This window comes from Equus asinus, chromosome 25, assembly GCF_041296235.1.
Source record: "Equus asinus isolate D_3611 breed Donkey chromosome 25, EquAss-T2T_v2, whole genome shotgun sequence".
Classification (NCBI taxonomy): Eukaryota; Metazoa; Chordata; class Mammalia; order Perissodactyla; family Equidae; genus Equus; species Equus asinus.
The window spans coordinates 28,501,545-28,520,229 of record NC_091814.1 but is presented as its reverse complement, the minus strand read 5'-3'; the positions used below and the strand labels follow the sequence as shown (position 1 = coordinate 28,520,229).

The following is an 18,685-nucleotide window of genomic DNA, read 5'->3' as shown; positions in this document are numbered from 1 at the left end:
AGTTTTAAAATAATTATAGCTACATAATTTGTTAATGGATATACAATATAAAAAGATGTAAGTTGTGACATAAATAACACAAAATATGGAGGTGGAAGAAGCAAAAGTATAGAGTTTTTGTATGCTGTTGAAATTAAGTTGGTATCACCTTAAAATAGACTGTTATAAATATAAGGTGTTTTGTGTAAGCCTCATGGTAATCACAAAGAAAAAAACCTGTAGTAGATACACAAAAGATAAACAGAAAGGAATCAAAGTATATCACTACAAAATATCACCAAATCACAAAGGAAGATAGCAAGAGAGGAAGAAAGAAACAAAGAAATTACAAAAGAGTCAAAATACAATGAACGAAATACAATAGTAACTCCTTACCTATTAGTAATGACTTTAATTGTAAATGAATTAAATTCTCAAATCAAAAGACATAGAGTGATCGATGGATTAAAAAAAACAAGACCCAACTATATGTTGCCTACAAGAGACTCACTTTAGATTTCAGGACACAGAGGCTGAAAGTGAAGGAATGGATATTTCATGCAAATGGTAACCAAAAGAACCTGGGTGTCTATACTTATATCAGACAAAGCAGACTTTAAATAAAAAACTGTCACAAGAGATGAAGATGGTCAAAGAAAAATAATAGGGTCAATACATCCAGCAGATATAACAATCATAAATATATATGCACTCAACATCAGAGTACCTAATTACATTAAGCAAATATTAACAGAACTGAAGGGAGAAATAGATAAGAATGCAATAATAGTAGGAGACTTCAATACTCCACTTTTAACAATGGGTCAATTATCCAGGCAGCAAATCAATTAGGAAAGAGAACGTTTGAACAACAGCATAGATAAAATGGACCTAATAGATGTATACAGGACATTCCATACAACAGCAGCAGAATACACATTCTTCTCAAACTCACACAAATCATTCTCCAGGATAGATCATATGTTCGGCCACAATACAAATCTTAACAAATTTAAGAAGAATTGAACTCATATCAAGTATCTTTTCTGACAGTAATACAAGAAACTGGAAGTCAAGAACAGAAGAAAAATTGTAAAATTCACAGACATGTGGAAATTAACATTCTTGAAAAACAAATCAAAAAGGAAATAAAAATATATCTTGAGACAAATAAAAAGGGAAATACAACACACCAAAATTTATGGGATGTAGCAAAAGCAGTTCTAAAAGGAAAGTTTATAGCAAAAATGTCTATATTGAGAAAAAAGAAAGATCCCAAATAAACAACCTAACTTTACACTTCAAAGAATTAGAGAAAGAAGAACAAAGTAAGCCTAAAGTTAGCAAAAAGAATGAGATAACAGAGATCAGAACAGAAATAAATCAAATTGAGAATAGGAAAACAATAAAGAAGTTCAACAAAACTGAGTTGATTTCTTAAACAGAGAAAAAAAATTGACAAACCTTTAGCTAGAATAAGAAAAGACTCAAATAAAATTGTAAATCAAAGAGCTGACGTTACAACTGATGCCACAGAAATATAAAGACGGAAGTAAGAGACTACTGTGAACAATTATATGCCAACAAATTGTATAACCTGGAAGAAATGGATAAATTCCTAGAAAAATGCAACCTACAAAGACTGAATCATGAAGAAATAGAAAATTTGAATAGATCAGTAATGAGTAAGGAGATTGAATTAGTAATCAAGAACCTGCCAACAGAGAAAAGCTCAGGACCAGGTGGCTTCACTGATGAAGTCTACCAAACATTTAAAGAAGAATTAACACCAATCCCTCTCAAATTCTTCCAAAAAATACAAGAGGAAGGAAAACTTCCAAATGCATTTCATGAGGCCAGCATTACCCTGATATCAAAGCCAAACAAGGACCCTACAAGAAAAGAAAATTACAGGACAGTAGCCCTGATGAACACAGTGCAAAAATCCTCAACAAAATACTAGCCAACCAATTCAATAGCACATTAAAATAATTATACACAATGATCAAGTGGAATTTATCCCTGGGATGCAAGGATGGTTCAACATCTGCGAATCAATAAATGTGAGGCATCACATTAACAGAGTGAAGGATAAAAGCCATATAATCATCTCAATAGATGCAGAAAAAAAATTTGACAAAATTTGACATCCTCTCATGATAAAAACTCTCAAAACATTAGGTATAGAAGGAATGTATCTCAACATAAAGAAGGTCATTTAAGACAAACCCACACCTCACCTCACACTCAACAGTGAAAAGCTGAAAATTTTTCCTATGAGACCAGGAATAAGATAAGGATGCCCAGTCTTGCCACTTCTACTCAGTATAGTACTGGAAGTTCTAGCAAGAGCAATTTGGCAAGAAAAAGGAATAAGAGACATCCAAATTGGAAAAAAAGAAGTAAAATTGTCAGTGTTTGCAGATAACATGATCCTGTATAGAGAAAACCCTGGTGCTGGCCCCATGGCTTAGTGGTTAAGTTTGCATGCTCTGCTTTGGCCGCCCAGGATTTCACTGGTTCAGATCCTGGGTGTGGACCTAGCACCGCTCATCAAGCAATGCTGAGGCAGCGTCCCGCATAGCTCAACTAGAAGAACCTACAACTAGAAGATAAAATTGTGTACTGGGGGCTTTGGGGAGAAGAAGAAAAAAAGAGGAAGATTGGCAACCCATGTTAGCTCAGGACCAATCTCTAAAAAAACTCCAAAAAAACCCTAAAGACTCCACCAAAAAACTATTAGAACTAATAAGCAAATTCAGTGAAGTTGCAGGATACACAACATACAAAAATCAGTTGTATTTCTATATACTAACAGCAAACTATGCAAAAAAGAAATTAAGAAAACAATCCCTTTTACAACAGCATCAAAAAGAATAGAATACTTAGGAATATATTTAACCAAGGAAGTGAAAGGTCTGTATACTGAAAACTACAAAACATTGATGAAAAAATGGAAAAAGACAGAAATAAATGGAAAGATATTCCATGTTCATCGATTGGAAGAATTAATATTTTTAAAATGTCCATACAATGCAAAGCAATCTACAGATTCAATGCAATCCATGTCAAAATTTCAATGGCATATTTCACAGAAATAGAAAAGACAATTTTAAAATTTATATGGAACCACAAAAGACCCTGAATAGCCAAAGCAATCTTGAGCAGGAAGAACAAAGCTGGAGGCATCACAATTCCTGATTTCAAACTATATTTCTAAGCTATAATAATCAAAACAGTATGGTATTGGCATAAGGACAGATACATAGATCAATGAAACAGAATAGAGAGCCCAGAAATAAACTCATGACATGTGGTCAATTAATTTTTGACAAAGGAGCCAAGAATATACAATGAGGAAACGATACTCTCTTCAACAAAAGGGTGCTGGGAAAACTGGACAGCCATATACAAAACAATAAAACTGGATCCCTATCCATATATATGTATACCATATACAAAAATCAACTCAAAATGGATTAAAGACTTAAACATAAGATTTGAGACATAAAATCAATGAAAGAAAACATAGGGAAAAAGCTATTTGGCATTGGTATGGACAGTGATTTTTTTTGGATATAATCCTAAAAGCATGGGCAACAAAAGCAAAAATAGATGAGTGGGATTGTATCACTCCAAAAACCTTCTGCACAGTAGAGGGACCAATCAGTGGAGTGAAGGGACAGCCTATGGAATGGGAGAAAATATTTGCAACACATTCATTTGACAAGGGATTAATATTCAATATATATAAGAAACTCGAACAACTCAATAGCAAAAAACGAAACAACCTGATTAAAAAATGAATAAGGGATCTGAATAGACATTTCTCAAAAGAAGACATATTAATGGCCAATAGTTATATTAAACAGTGCTCAATGTCACTAATAATAAGGGAAACATTCAAATCAAAACGATGAGATGTCAGCTCACACCTGTTAGAATGGCTTTTAACAAAAAGCCAAGAGGTAACAAATGTCAGCCAGGATGTGGAGAAAAGGAAACCCTTAAATACTGTTGGTGGTACAACATACAACAGTATGGTAAAGTGGTACAACCATAATTGAAAACAGTATGTAGGTTCCTCAAAAAATTAAAAATAGAGCTAACATAGGATCCGGCAATCCCACTTCTGGCTTTATATCCAAAGGAAATGAAAACAGTATCTCAAAGAGATATCTGCACTCCCATGTTCATCATGGCATTATTCACAATAGCCAAGATACAGAAACTAACCTAAGTGACCATTGACTGATAAATGAATGAAGAAAATATGATATATATATGTGAATGAATATATGAATCAATAAAGAAATGTGAGATATATAAATGTGATATACACACACACACACATATCCACATAGTGAGATATTATTCAGCATTTAAGGAGAAGGTAATTCTGCTATTTGCAAAAACATGGATGAACCTGGAGGACATTATGATAAGTGAAATAAACCCAGACAGAGAAACACAAATATTTCATGATCTCACTTATATGCGGAATTCAAAAAGTTGAACTCATAGAAGCAGAGAGTAGAATGGTGGTTTCCAGAGACTAGAATGTGGGACGGACGGGGAGATATTGTTCAAAAGCTGAAAAGTTTCAGTTACACAGGATGAGCAGCTTCTGGGGATCTAATGTACAGCATGGTGACTATAGTTAATAATACTGTATTATACACTTGAAATTTGCTAAGAGAGTAGATCTTAGGTGTTCTCACACACACAAAAGGTAACTGTAAAAAGGTAAGGTGAAGTAAGTGTTAATTAGATGCATTGTGGTGATGTATATGTATTTCAAAACGTCATGTTGTATATCTTAAATATACATGATTTTTATTTGTCAATTATATTTCAATAAAGCTGGAAAAAATAAGCCCTATAATTCTCACCCTAGAGCCCCTGCTCCTTACCGTACTGCCATACTGCTCACTTCATATTGTTTTGGATTTTTCCTGCTGCTGGTGAAGTATGGGGACTTTCCAGTGCCACATAGACACCAGCTTTTATTCCTCCCTGGTCAGAATGCATGAGCAGGTGGGAGAGAGAGGTGGAGTTTTGGGAGGCAGAGAAAGGAGAAACAGGGTTCAGGGAGAGCCCCCTTAAGCAAGTATTAGGATCAGCCTGGCCCCTAGTTTGGGTTTCTCCATCACCAGGAGTCTCAGTTACTGGCATAAGGAGGGCACTGCCAGGATTTCAGGACCCATTAGCCCCATGTTTTTCCTCAAGCCATCATGACTCAGCCTCCTGTGCTGGAGGCGTAGCAGGGTGAATGAGGGGGAATTCTTTATTTCTCAATGTGAAAGTCATAGTGTCTCCATTGATGCAAGCACAACTTGTTTTGAGGGCAAGGATCAAAGCTCATTGCTAGCCTGGGCCCAGATTGGGATTTTTTGAAGGGATGAATGGCCCTGTTGCCTGCCAAACCCCAAAGTCTCCGTCCTATCCACCTCCTGATGTCCACTGTTCCCATCCTGCCACATACATGCCCTTGCTTCATCTTTATCTTTCAACAGTTTGCCTTTCTCCACTATGAGGTTTAGACACCTCATGCTGCACTAGCTACAGCTCCTTTGGCTTATTAGAGTAAGAGCTGCTGAAGGAGCCGGAAGCTCTTGACCCCTGCATTTTTTACCACCTTGTCCTTTTTAGTTCTCATTCCAGAATAGCCCTGATGGGTCTAGGAGCTTTGGTGTTCATTTCTCCCCGGCTGACTTCCAGAGGAGACTTCTAAGACACACAAGGGATAGTCTCTCTTGTCTCTTTCTGTCTTCTTTGTTTAGGAAACACGCATTTCCGGCTCCTCAGCTCTTATTGCAGGCATTCATTCATTCGTTCATTCAACATTCAACAAATATTTTATGTGTTCCTACCATACGCCAACAACAGTGATAGACACTTGGAAATATGGTAGTAAACAACATAAATAGTGCTTGTGTTCTAGTGGGTATAAAGAAGTAAATATACAGAGTGTTAATCAGCTCTAAAATGAAAAAGAAATGGGAAAGGCAGATAGGAAGTGGTAGTGAGGTTAAAATATTAGAAAAGGTGGTCAGAGTTCACTGAAAAGTGGCATTTGAGTAAAGCCCTTTAGGAAGTTAGGGAGAAATCCAGGTTAATATGTGGGGAAGAGTATTCCATGCAAAGGGAATAACAAGTGCAAAGGGCCTGGGGTTGGTTATCTGATGTGAGGAGGCATATTGGTATATTGGATTAGTTGGAGCAAGTTGGAGAAAGACCATGGTGTAGGATTAGAAACACCCTGTGGAGGGGAATGGTGCCTGGTACACTGCACCATGTGCTGCAATTGAAAGAAGGTTTAGATGGCACAGCAAAGACTGGCATCTAAGGAAGGAAGACATATGTGGATGGGCAACCAGACAAGAGATTGGTAATGGGTGGAAAGAATGTGTCCAAGAAGTGGATAGAAATAGTCATGGTGATTTGCCTATTGTCTCTCAGCTCTAAATTCATTTTTCTATGCTCTGTTCTGTGATGCTGGAACTGGGTCTCTGCAAACTACACTCAGAGATTCCTTTGCCAACAGACCTCTTAGATTCTGCCAATAGGAGGCAGGAGATGAGGATTGAATGACAGGAGGAGGAGAGAAGAGAGTCATTTCCTGTTTCTTGATATCAGTGTTGTTGATCCAGTAGTGGCACTTAGTCCCAGCAGTGGCATTTTTATACCACCATGGCAGTTTGTTCCAGCTTCCAGCTCCTTCCACACTCCCAGAACCAGCATCAACATGTCTCCTCAATGGTACCAGTAGAAACCATGTTTTTTTTTTTTTTTTAAAGATTTTATTTTTTTCCTTTTTCTCCCCAAAGCCCCCCAGTACATAGTTGTATATTCTTCGTTGTGGGTCCTTCTAGTTGTGGCATGTGGGACGCTGATGAGCAGTGCCATGTCCGCGCCCAGGATTCGAACCAACGAAACACTGGGCCGCCTGCAGCAGAGCGCGTGAACTTAACCACTCGGCCACGGGGCCAGCCCCAGAAACCATGTTTTTAGCACCTTAGAGATCTGATCTGTGGTTTCGTAGTACCCTCTCCTTGCAGCTCCTAAGTTTTCGTAGTCCTGACCCCTCTCCTTTTATTCCCCCAGCCTTAGGGTGGTACCTGCTTTCTACAGTTCTTATTTCTGATCAGTCAGTCCTCCAACACACTTGTGGCCAATTCCTTATATTGGATCCCTTCTTTTGAAGTAGCTAGTGTGGTGTCTGTTTTCCTCACTGGATCCTGACTCATATAGGAGTTGAGCTCAGAGCACAGAACTCAAGAGGCGCGTATTACTCAGGAATCCAGGAAAGTAAGTATGTAGTTGGTCAATAGGTAGCCAAAGAGTTACTGGGAATGCCTATGTGAGTCTCTGAATGGGTTTCTTTGTCTGTTGTAATTAGAATACGGGTACCCACCTTCTATTCTTGTTGAAGTATCAGTTAATTTACCAGAAGAGATGCCTACAGAGACCTGAAAGAAGTGTGATTGAAAGCTACAGAAGCTCACTTGACACAGTCTAAGCAACACAGGTGAATGTTGTATAAGGATACAGAGTGTCTTATGGGATCAAAGAGCAGGAAATGCATTTGACCGTGGGAAGAGCCTGGGACGGGGAACTAGAAAACTGTCAGGATTCTCACTTGCCTTTGCGTTTTTCTGCATGTTGACTTCAATGTTTTCTCTCTGCAGACAAGCTTTCTCTGCTTTCACAGTCCGTGTTATGCAGAGAATATTACCACCTCTGGTTTCAGAGTCGATATCTCCTCTTTCCAAGAAACTAGTCCAGACTGGACATGCAACTCCTTGATCCATTTTCAAATTTTATGAAAGAGTTTCTTGCATTCTATGAAATAAAATAAAAAAAATAGCTTGGATCAACTGTCTATTACTGATCCCTTCAATTACGGACAAGGAAGTGGAGGTTATGTAATACAAGCATGGATTCTGGTAATCCACCCCTACAGGGGAGAGGGCAGTACTGAGGTCACTGTGGATTGAGCAGATCTACAAATATTTACTATCCTGGGCCTCAGGAATGTTGATAAAACTTGCAATGGGAACCATGACCAGATGTCAGTTTTTAATCCAAGACAGACTAGTCATAACTGCGCAGATCCTCCCATGTCAGGCTCAGATTGACGCTGACAAGATAGGGGAGAGTGGACGAGGCTGAGTCTGCAGGTGAGGATCCAGGCGCCTCCTTTGTAGGTAGTGGGAGGGGTACAGACTCGGGACCCATCTCTCCATTCCACCTCTGCCAGATCTCTGTGAAGTATATACCAGATTTCTCATGAAAAAAATAATTTTACCTCTAACCTTCACGCTTTTCAAGAAATTGGGGCTGCCCCTAGGCAGAGCAAAGAACAAGAGATGGCAGGACTTCCTCTGTGTTCTCAGAGACTGCTGACATCCCACGGGGTGATCTTCTTCAGACTCCGTTCCCGTCTGGCCACTCCTTTAACCCTCAATTTGTCTACGGATGCTTTACCTATTTTTTCCTATTTACTTTGTTGGTCTCAAACCCCTTAAATGGTTAAAGTAAAAGCATTTTGTGCAATTGCATGATGTTTTGGAAAGAGTAATGGATGAGGACTCAAGAGATGTGGGTTTGACGCTGTGCTTTCCCCTCCTCTATTGTGTGACCTCAGACAAGTCGCTCAACTGTGCTGAGACTCAGCTGTAAAACAAGGGGGCTAGGCTGGTGGTGGACCTCTGAGGCTCCTTCCAGCTTACACTGCACCCGAGGTCTGGGAGAAGAACTTGCCCTTGCTTTATGTTGTACAGAACAGAAACTTGCCTTGCTAGTTATGAGAACTCTGGCGAAAGGCCCCCGCGGAATTCGAATGGAGCCCGGCTTGGTATAAATGGTTCCTCTCTGGGACATGAAGGGCCCTGGAGAATGCAGATTCCATCCATAAGACTAACATCTGAGCCTTCCCAGAAGCACACAAGGATTACATAGAATCAGAATCTGGTCTTTATCTTGAAAGGCAATTTGAGTGCTGCTGGACATTCCAAACTGGAATTGTACATGGAAAAATAACATTGGCGCTATAAATTCCTTTCTGCTTTGAAATATGTTGTGTATTAGAAACAGAGAGGTGGTGTTTATGATGTAACTCAGGGCGAGTGGGATGGAGTTATGCATTGAGAGCTGAATGATAGGGCATTAAGCAAACAAAGTCTCTCAAGTGAGCTGTTTTAGAGGATAAAATAATATTTAATTATTACGTAGAGGCTCCCTCCCAAGAGAAACTCATAGATAATAATCCCTCAGACTTCTCAATGCTCCCCAGAGGTACATGAGGAAAGGAGGATGAACCCCTAAAAGCAGGACTCAAATAGCTAAAAGTCCTTTGATTTTTCCAAGCTTCTTGGATCCCTAACAGGACAGTCAGTGGGGATTATGTTGTTTCTCTCCCAGACGCCGGAAAAACCCCAGCCTGGAAGTGAGGCAGCTGAGGGTCCTCAAATTTCATAAGGAGGGTTATCATTATGTATAAGATGATTGCTCCAAACTGGGCCTAAAAGCATGGAAAAGTAATACTGCTGCTTGCACTCCACTCTGCTTTGAAATATGTGTTTAAGGAGCTGGGAGAGAGTTTAACTAGCTGACGGTTGTTTTCACTGAGTGCAGACAAGGATAAGGTACGAATGGTAGCAGGGAGATTCAGGGTAGATATAAAGCAGAACTTCTGACACAGTGTTGATAAACACTCAGGCTGCTGAGAGATCCTTTTCCTTGGAGATCTTTAAAAGTAGGTTGCTTTCTTATCTGACAAGAACGGTTCATGTTTCCAGACTTCAGCCCGGAGAAGAATTACATTTCTAAGCTGATGATGTGAAATAAATTGTTTAAAAAATTCTTTTTTGTAGCCCTCACTCTCCTCAGGGAATCTAACACTGAGCTACACTTCTGAGTTTTCTGGGCCTGTTTTTTCACCCCATCTCAGAATTTCTGCCGAGGTGAGGATTTGTTATTCTTGCTTCATGGCGAAAAAGGAAATGGAAGGCCAGCGATGCAGGCAGGGAAACCAGATAACCTACTTCTCTAGAACTGGATGTAAATCGAGAGTCTAGAGGCTCTGGGAAAGTTTGTTGTTGATGCCAAATGGGCAGAAAGAGCACCGAGAATCAGAAGTGGATTCAAACTCAGGTTCTGCCATTTGCCAGCGAAAGCCCTCATGTAAGTTACTGCTTCCCCAAGCTTCGTTTTCCTTATTCGTAAAATGAGGATATTAATATCCACACTGAGTACATATTGGGGCTGTCTGAGGATCAGATGAAGTCATGTCTGTGGAAGCACTTCTTACCCTGTGAAATATTATATGTGGCATTGTTAAAAACACACGCCAATAGGAACCTTATTTGGGCCATTAACCTCAACTTTCTCTTTACTCGACTTTTCAGCTCATCCATGAAAGAGTCAAAGACAGAATGATTTTAATTTTTTTTTTAATTTCTCATTTCTTTCTCTGGTGGAAGTGCTAAGAAGCAGTGACACAAAGACAGACTTCAGAGGAAAAAGGATGAGAAGGAAAATGACATATACAGTTCTCCACATGGATAACAAGACTTCAATCCCTGTAAAACTAAGATTCGACTTTCCCCCTACGCTGCATCTTTTCTGTTCACCACATAAGCATACACCTTTCTCGTCAACAAAGCACATACACACATACATGTATTCTAGCTCCAGTGGGTACGAACTTGGGCAAGTTAACTTTTTTGTGCCTTAGTTTCCTCCTATGGACATTGGGGAAATAATAGCACCCACCCAATAAAGGCTCTGTGAGAAATGAAACAATAAACGTAAAGTTCTTAGAAGAGTGCCTGGCATACAGTAAGCCCTCCATAAATTATTCTTTCCTGATCTGATTTTTTCCTCACAACCCTGTGAGTTATCAGTTCACATCACCCCCCATTTTATAGATAGAAAAGTTAATGACTTGTTCAAGGAGACTCTGCTCACTAGGGGTTTGAACTTGGATCATCTTCATCTAAAGTCCATCAGAGAAGAACAGCATCCAGTAGCATGTAGGATTAGGACCCAGCCCAGAAAGGGAAAAATCTCTTAGGATTAAGATTATCTTTGAGAGACCTTTAAATCACTCATAAAGATAGTATTCATGCTTTTGCGGGTACAACTCCATGGGATAATTCTTAAGCACACTGAGGTTCTTGAATCACGAACTAACTGCAGAACGAAACCAAGGGAAATCCAAATGCAGCTGTTTGGACATTCAGACCATTCTGCTTCAGGAAAACCAAAGTATTTCTATTGCCTAGAAGATTTTCTCCATATTGACTTTAAAAAAATATTAGGCCTTTGTGACTTAAAATGTTATAAATAGATTAACCAGTAACAAGGCATCTTATTTGAAGCATTAGGTTCTCAAATTGGTACTTAGGTTAAATATGTGCACAGTATGACTCCACCATATACAGTGTTCTCTATTTTTGTTTGGTGAGGTGTAATTTCTTTAAAATCCAGGGATTGTCAAGCTTCGTTAATTATTGATGTAGCAGATGATTTTGACCTGTCTTTCAATGTATGACACCCCTTTTCTGAGAATTGACTCGCCTGTGAGCATAATGGAGCCATATTTATATTACACGACCCATTGTCCTCCATAGTTTAGAGATAGAGGATAAATACAGGAAACACACCTGATCAATCAATATTTAATCTCAGGATGCTGGCAGTGGGCTTCAATAGATCTAGTCATTCTCTCCTGTTCTCTTGAAGGGAGGGAATATCCATTTGAGAGCTAAGGCATTATTTTAGGGTAACCACCTTCAATAATGTGTGAAAAGAAGCAGAGAAAGCTGGTTTGATGAAAAAGAATGAGTTAAAGCAAGATGTGTAGAGATAAACAAAGGAGAGAAACAGATAAGAAATGAATGAATCAATGAGAGAGAGAGTAAGAGAGAGAGAGGACAGTTAACCAAGCACGAGGTTACTGGTGGCTAATTTCTGGTTTTAATTCCTTGTGAAGCTTAAATGTACCAACTAGGTTTGGTTTCTGTAAATACCTACATAGCCTTTTAAGATGTGTGTGTGTCTAGTTCTTAAACTAAGTTAGTTACATTTCTTTTACTTCCATCTTTTATTTTACTTTCTAAGGCATCAGAAAGGTGTCCAACCCTTGGCCATTTGGAGACAGAAATACTATAGTTATTTCAGTTCTTAACACTTGTATTTACTTGAACTTTGGTTTACAGACTAGAAAAGATCTTGAAAAGTAATCTTGCACGTTTCCTTACTTCTAATTAATACCGTATCTTAACCATTCCAGATCGATCTCTCCTATTTTCAGTAAAGTCCAGGTAATGGAATTCTATACTGTCAGTAATTCATTTTTAGTGTAAAACAGTCCTCATAACTAGGATGTATTACCTCCATGGAACATAAATAATTCTGATTTCGGTGACTCATGTTTTCCAAGCCAAACCAGGGGGCCAAATCTGTTTGCAAAAGAGTAACAAAATGGTGTTTCTGCACATCTGTTCCCACAATTTCAGGAATTCCAGTCTTACTCAAAACTGTCAAATAGTTATGAGAGTCTCCAGGAAATTTTTCCTGTGTATTCCATGAATTACTTCTCTCAGCTTTGAAGTGGCATTTGCCATTTTCTTTCTTTTCAGCTGTGGCTTCCTGCAGCAATGGCTGTTGACAAGGCTGAAGGAGCACACCCCCTCCCCCAACCAGAGCTGTCTTCCAAAATGGAGGCTCAAAGTTGATGATTCCTCCTAAAGCTGTAAATATCCCTCATATATTTCAGTACAATACCGCTTTGCTTGCTCTTTTTTGGTGACATCTTCCTCTTAGAGTTCAAGGTTAGACCCCAAATTTGCCTGAGAATAACCTGAGTGATAGACCTGGTATTTTTCTTAGAGCTTCTTCTTGCCTTTGACACACCTCAGGTGCATTTGGGACCATCTTTAGTCCCTTGGTTCTCTCTTCACTCAACAAGTTCTTCCCAGGAGTCTCTTCGGTCTGCATACCAATAGATTCTTGACAGGCCTACCCATACTTCCTCAGACAGACCCTGGTGTGCCTGAGTTTTGGAGGCAACGTCACTGGCTCAAGCTGGAATCCGAGTTACACACGCGCACAAACAAACAATCCTGCCCACGGAGTAGAACCACTTCAATACTGGTGTTCGAGGACACATACTTATACTTATAGGTACCTGTTCTTTATTAGATTCTGGCCTTATGAAGTTATTACACTTTTTTCCACAGTGTAGTCTTTTTTTTTAAATAGTCTTTTGACCTGTAGTCTCACCAAATCTGTGAAATTACAGGTCATACTATTAGTGCATTCTTTTTTTTTTTTTTTTTTTTGATGAGGAAGATTCCCCCTGAGCTAACATCTGTGCCAATCTTCCTCTATTTTGTATGTGGGTCACGGCCTCAGCCCAGCTGATGAGTAGTGTAGGTCTGTGCTTAAGATCCGAACCCATGAACCCAAGATGCTGAAGTGGAGCACAGAACTCAACCACTACGCCACAGGGCCAGCCCCTTTAGTACATTCTTTATGGTAATGCCAACGAGGTAAAATCCTACAGACCTGGACATTTGGGGAGGATTCTAGGACTCTCTCTATAACCAGATGTCCGTAGTTGTCTCAGGCAAGCATCCAGTAACATGCCTGACAAATGCTCGATATATATTTATTGAGTTGGCTGAGTGTTCTAGCCTTAGTCAGCCTCAGACCTGACTTCAGAGTTTCTGAGTTATTTAAAGAGTCTTGTTAATAGGTTTATCTCTGTACTGTCTCTTCTCTTTGTAAAATAACCCTGGTTCTAGTTTTTTCTCTTAGGTCTTATTTTCTACCTTTAATCATCTCCACGGCTGCCCTCTGGACAGTCTCCAAGTTCTCTGTGTCCACTTTGAGGTGTGAAGCACAGATTCCAAAGGCCACTTTCTGACTGAGCTGAAGGGCCTTTAGGGACCTAACCCTGACAGCTTGGCTCTTCACGGCTGTCCAAATTGGAGGTTTCCTCGCCTCCCTGGTCCTCTTTTGAAGTATCTCCTGATCCAAACTTGCTCTGAAAGCGTCCCTCCATGAGCCCTTTCCACTCTCCTTTTCCTGTTTGCTCCACTTCTCTTCTTGCTCATCTTGAAGGCTGTGCAATCCCAGATTGCCTGCCAAAGTGCGAGCAGAGAAACGATGGTGATGGCTAAGGAGCCCGGAGGAAGGAAGGCTCTTTACGAGGAGGCTGTCTCTCAAAGGTGCGTTAGGTCTTCTTCACCTCTCTTTTGCTCTCTCCCTTCCTCCGTGGATCCTCTAAACCTTGAGTCTCTGCTTGCCTTACATTCTCTGTACTCACAGAGGATCAGGACCTCCAGGGCAACCTGAGCCTGTCCTTGGTCAGAAATGATCCAGGCTCCAAAGGGTTAAGGTCGGGAGCCTTGATGGATGGAGAGGATTATTAGTTACCATTTAGAGGGCCAAGGAAGGGTTCCTCCCTGTTTCCTACACTCCTTTTTCATAGGATCTCTGGCCATGGCCGTGGATAGGAAAAAAAATAAAAAGAGTGGGCTGGCCCCATGGCCGAGTGGTTAAGTTCGTGCATTCCGCTTCAGTGGCCCAGAGTTTCACCGGTTTGGATCTTGGGCGCAGACATGACACCGCACCTCACGCCATGCTGAGGTAGCATCCCACATAGCACAACCAGAAGGACCTACAATTAGAATATATAACTATGTACTGGGGGGCTTTGGGGAGAAGAAGAAGAAGAAGAAAAAAGAAGAAGATTGGCAACAGATCTTAGCTCAGGTGCCAATCTTAAAAAAAAAAAAGCAGAAGAAAAAGGAAAAAAAGTTTTCAAAGTAATTTAGAAAGTTCTTGTAAACGCTTGTGTTTTCATTTAGCAGCATGAATCCAGGACAGCAACAGACCTTGAGAGGCAGCAACCAACGGGGAATTGAGTGGAAAAAAAAATAGAAATCCTAGACTCTCCAAGTGTCCAGCTTTTTGGTGGGGGAGGTAGAGAGGAGGAAGGGATTAAATCAAATCTTTGTGGGGAGGGCTCAGCTCTGGGCTTTCATGGATAAAACACTAAAGCTTCAATTGGAAGAGAATCCAAACCTTAAGCTGCGCTTATAGCTTTAGCTCAAGTAAGAAAAATGAGGTGGGGGGGGGGGTCTCAGGGTGGGGACCAAGTCTTAGATGGAGCGGGAGGACTTGGGGATGGATACACTGGGGAATAAGGCGGAAGAGAGCTATGTCTTTAAGTCTGTCCTATGGTTATACATATTTTTTTCTTCTATGAATGGGTTTTGCTGTAAATTATAGCTTTGCTCGTGGTCCCTTGGGTCAAAAGAAATAGATTCTAAACAGAAAACAGCTCTGATTGGTGACTTTCCTTCTTCCCTCCCCAACCCCCTTCCTAATTGAAACCAAATGTGCAATATATTGGATGCTGGGATCCCTGGCACTTTCCCAGGAATCCTCAGAATGTGAGGTTTCTCTCAAAGGCATCTTGCATCAGCCTGTGGATGTATGCCTACCACCGGGCTCCTTCACCGGCAAAGTGGAAAAAGAAGCGTTTCACAACAAATTCTTCCTTTTGGGTTGGGGGAACGCAGTGGATTATAGCTCTGTTTTCTTCCTTCAAAACTGTGCACTCCTGGATGAACGTAAGTTATGTGTTTTTCTTCCTTCAATTTTTTTTTCTTTTCCGAAAATGAAAGCTCTGAATACTTTTCCTGGTGTCTCAGGAAAAGTTTTAAAAAGGAGGCAGAAGGGAATTTCAAGTCAGGAGAGGAAGGGAAGGGATTGGGGCACCATAGACTCGAGAAATCCAAGATCTCATATTTTTGGGGGGCTGGATTTATGTTACGGAGGGAGAATAAAGAGCATTAAGAACCAAAGAAGACTGAAGCAAAGTAAAGGAGTCCTCGCAGCTGCAAGATACAGTAAACAGCGTTAGCAGAGTTGAAATCGTTGGCAGGCCAGACAGGCCGATTGCAGAGCTGATTTTGGGATGGAGAAACTAGAGCAGGGAGCTAAGTTTTGGGGCATTTAGCAGTGGTGTTTGAGCGTCCTGAGTTTTGGAGAGGGCAACTTTTTACATTTTGGTTTTTTCAGGGGAGTTCCTGACTTCATTGTGAGAAGGGCAACTTTGGATGAGGTTTGGGGTGGCCAGGCGGGGGGCTGGGTGGGTCGAGCATTTTTCAGTTGGAGACGAGGAAATACAGCTGCCCAGCCTCATCCTCCCCGCCTCGCTGGCCTGGGGCGCCTCTCCCTTTGTTGCCGAATGACTTGGGACTGTTTGCAGTTGGGACCTCTCAGTCCTGGCCAAGGTTCGAGAGTCCCATCCAAGGGGAAAGAGAATTTTTCCAAGTGGCTGAAACTCCCAGGCCAGCCATTTGAGGCGAGAGTTCGCACTGTTCAAGCCAGTAGGGGTTCAGCACCATTTTGCTGACTGCTTGCCTTCTGCATCCTTTCCCTGGGGGAACACAGAGGGAGAGTTCTGAAAGAGCCTTGGAGATCTTGTCTGATCCGCTCATTTCACAGAGGTTGGGAATGATAGAAGGGGGACTGACATGTTCAGGGTCACACAGTGAGTTAGTAGTGGGGCTGACAGTGAAATTGAGGTTCTGTTTACTGCTCATCCAGTGCTCTTTCCACTCCATACCTTGCGCTCATGGTCCCTCTTAAGGCCATATATCTACTTTCATGTTCATTTCACGGCTGAGATAATAGAGGCTGTTTAATTAACAAGTAACCAGGAGGATGTTGGTTATCAGCAAGAGAGGATGATGCTAATGGTGGTTCACCAGCTAAGGGTACCTATGGTTATGTTCGGTTGTGTGTATGGAAATAAAAAAAGCTATCATCTGAGTATTTACTATGCACCAAGCTCCATGCTCAGAACTTTACATACATTATTTGATTGAATCCTCAAAGTTCTTAAGGCATTCTTCCTATTTTATAGATAAGAATTTTAAGACTTCGAGAAGGGAAAGGAGTTGTTCAAGGAAATGCAGCTAGTAAGTCTGAAACTCACGTATGTCTGATTTGAAAAGCTGTGCTGTGAATCACTCTGCAATAATACTCCCCCCCAACACACACACATTTGATTACTTTTCGAGTCAGATTCCACGTTTCCCTCGGTGACCAGGAGGCGAAGGTGTCAGGCGAGAGGAGCCGCCGGGAGTCTCTCTTGGAGTCTGCTTCTGTGCTTGGACGATGTCAGAAAGGGGCTGAGAACGAGGGCATCTCCATGCGCTAATTCTGAGTGCTTGGTATAGCCTTCCCTTTGTTATGCAAAGAGCCTGGGATTTAGAGTCAGAAGATCCAGGTTCGAGTTCTGGCTCTACCTTTTACTACTTGGCAAAGTTGCTTTACCTTTCTGCACCTCGACCTCTGTATTGATAACGCAGGGATAACAGCAATACTCTTTGGTATTATGGCTTTAAGAGACATTGTGCATGAATGTGTCCTGAAGGCTATGAAGGGCTTAACCACATCAGTTTGTCTGATGACGATCACTGAACGCTGGAGTGTAACGTGAGGCGGCCTCTGCTATGTGGGGTCTGGCAAGCAGTGCTGATGCCGGCAGGAGGGCCATTGTGTTTGGCTGTGTGTGAAACTCTGAAATGGGTAGCTTCAGCCTCAGTGCCCATCTCTTTTGAATGGAAGCAATTCCTCGTCACAGAGAATATTCCTGGGTTTTCTATCTGAAACTTGCCTCTGGTGGCCTAGCGGGGCTATGATTCCTTGTCTCAAGAAAGCAGCGGAGGCTGTACGACATCATGTTGTTCAAGCATCCTCTGCTTGGGTCTTCTTCATCTCTGAACAAGAAGGGTTTAGTCAGGATCAGTCCACTGGTTTCTCCTCAAAGGAGACTGGCTGTGGAGGAGCTTCATATCTAGCTGAGGATGGATCCTTGACCCAGGACCTCCTGGTCACCAGCAGGCACATTTCACCCTGTCCTTTACCTCATGTGTCCTCTTCTGTGCTTGTAGTTAGAAGGAATGCAGCTGTTCCTGGGGGGCAGGGGTGGGGGGCCAGCAGGCAGTGGGGAGGCCCCTGCCTCTGCTGCTGGCTAAGATCTGTCTACTTTATAAACACTAAAGGTAGGGGAAGTTTGAAAGGTGTTTCCAGAATCTTTTGCTTAGAATACTCAAATTGAAACTCCCAACAGTATCCATGTCTGTGAGACTATAGAAAATATATATATTGGTCTCTGCCCCCAGGTCACAGGACAGAGATTCTAAAATCCTCGTAATTTCCTAAGTGATAAGAGCAGTAGGAGCATCTTTTCTTCTAATCTCTGGTCTTTGACTCCAGTTCCTGACAGAGAGCTCTTAAATCCCTCAAAATTTCCTGGGTGATAGCAGTGTCTTTTGTTTTAATAAGGTCACTCTGGGTGGACTCCCAGATGGGGGCTCGTCACCAGAAAGACCAAACCATGATTAGAAGCTTGGAATTTTCAGCCCCACCTCCCATCTTCCAGGAAGGGGAAGGGGTTTGGGGACTGACCTAATGATTGATCACGCCTAGGTGATGAAGCTTCTATGAAAATTCCAAAAGTATGGGACTTGGGGAGTTTCCAGGTTGGTGAACACATCTATGAGCTGGGAGGGTGGCACACCCCCAACTCCACAGGGACAGAAGCTCCTGCACTTGGGACCCTTCCAGACCTTGCCCTATGTGTCTCCTCATCTGGCTGTCCATCTGTATC

At 41.4% G+C, this 18,685-nt stretch overlaps 1 protein-coding gene across 3 annotated transcripts in view; it reads left to right on the top strand.

The window, feature by feature from the left end:
* The first annotated feature begins 15,044 nt into the window (after positions 1–15,044).
* DDR2 (discoidin domain receptor tyrosine kinase 2) overlaps positions 15,045–18,685 on the top strand; it is a 153,084-nt gene continuing 149,443 nt past the window's right edge. Inside the window, exon 1 of one of the 3 annotated variants that reach the window (XM_070496802.1) lies at positions 15,045–15,110. The gene's annotated coding sequence lies outside the window, so the exon portion shown is untranslated. Of the gene's footprint in view, positions 15,111–15,306; positions 15,633–16,932; positions 16,989–18,685 lie in introns of those variants that run through there. The other 2 variants (XM_014829515.3, XM_070496803.1) reach the window with 2 other exon arrangements.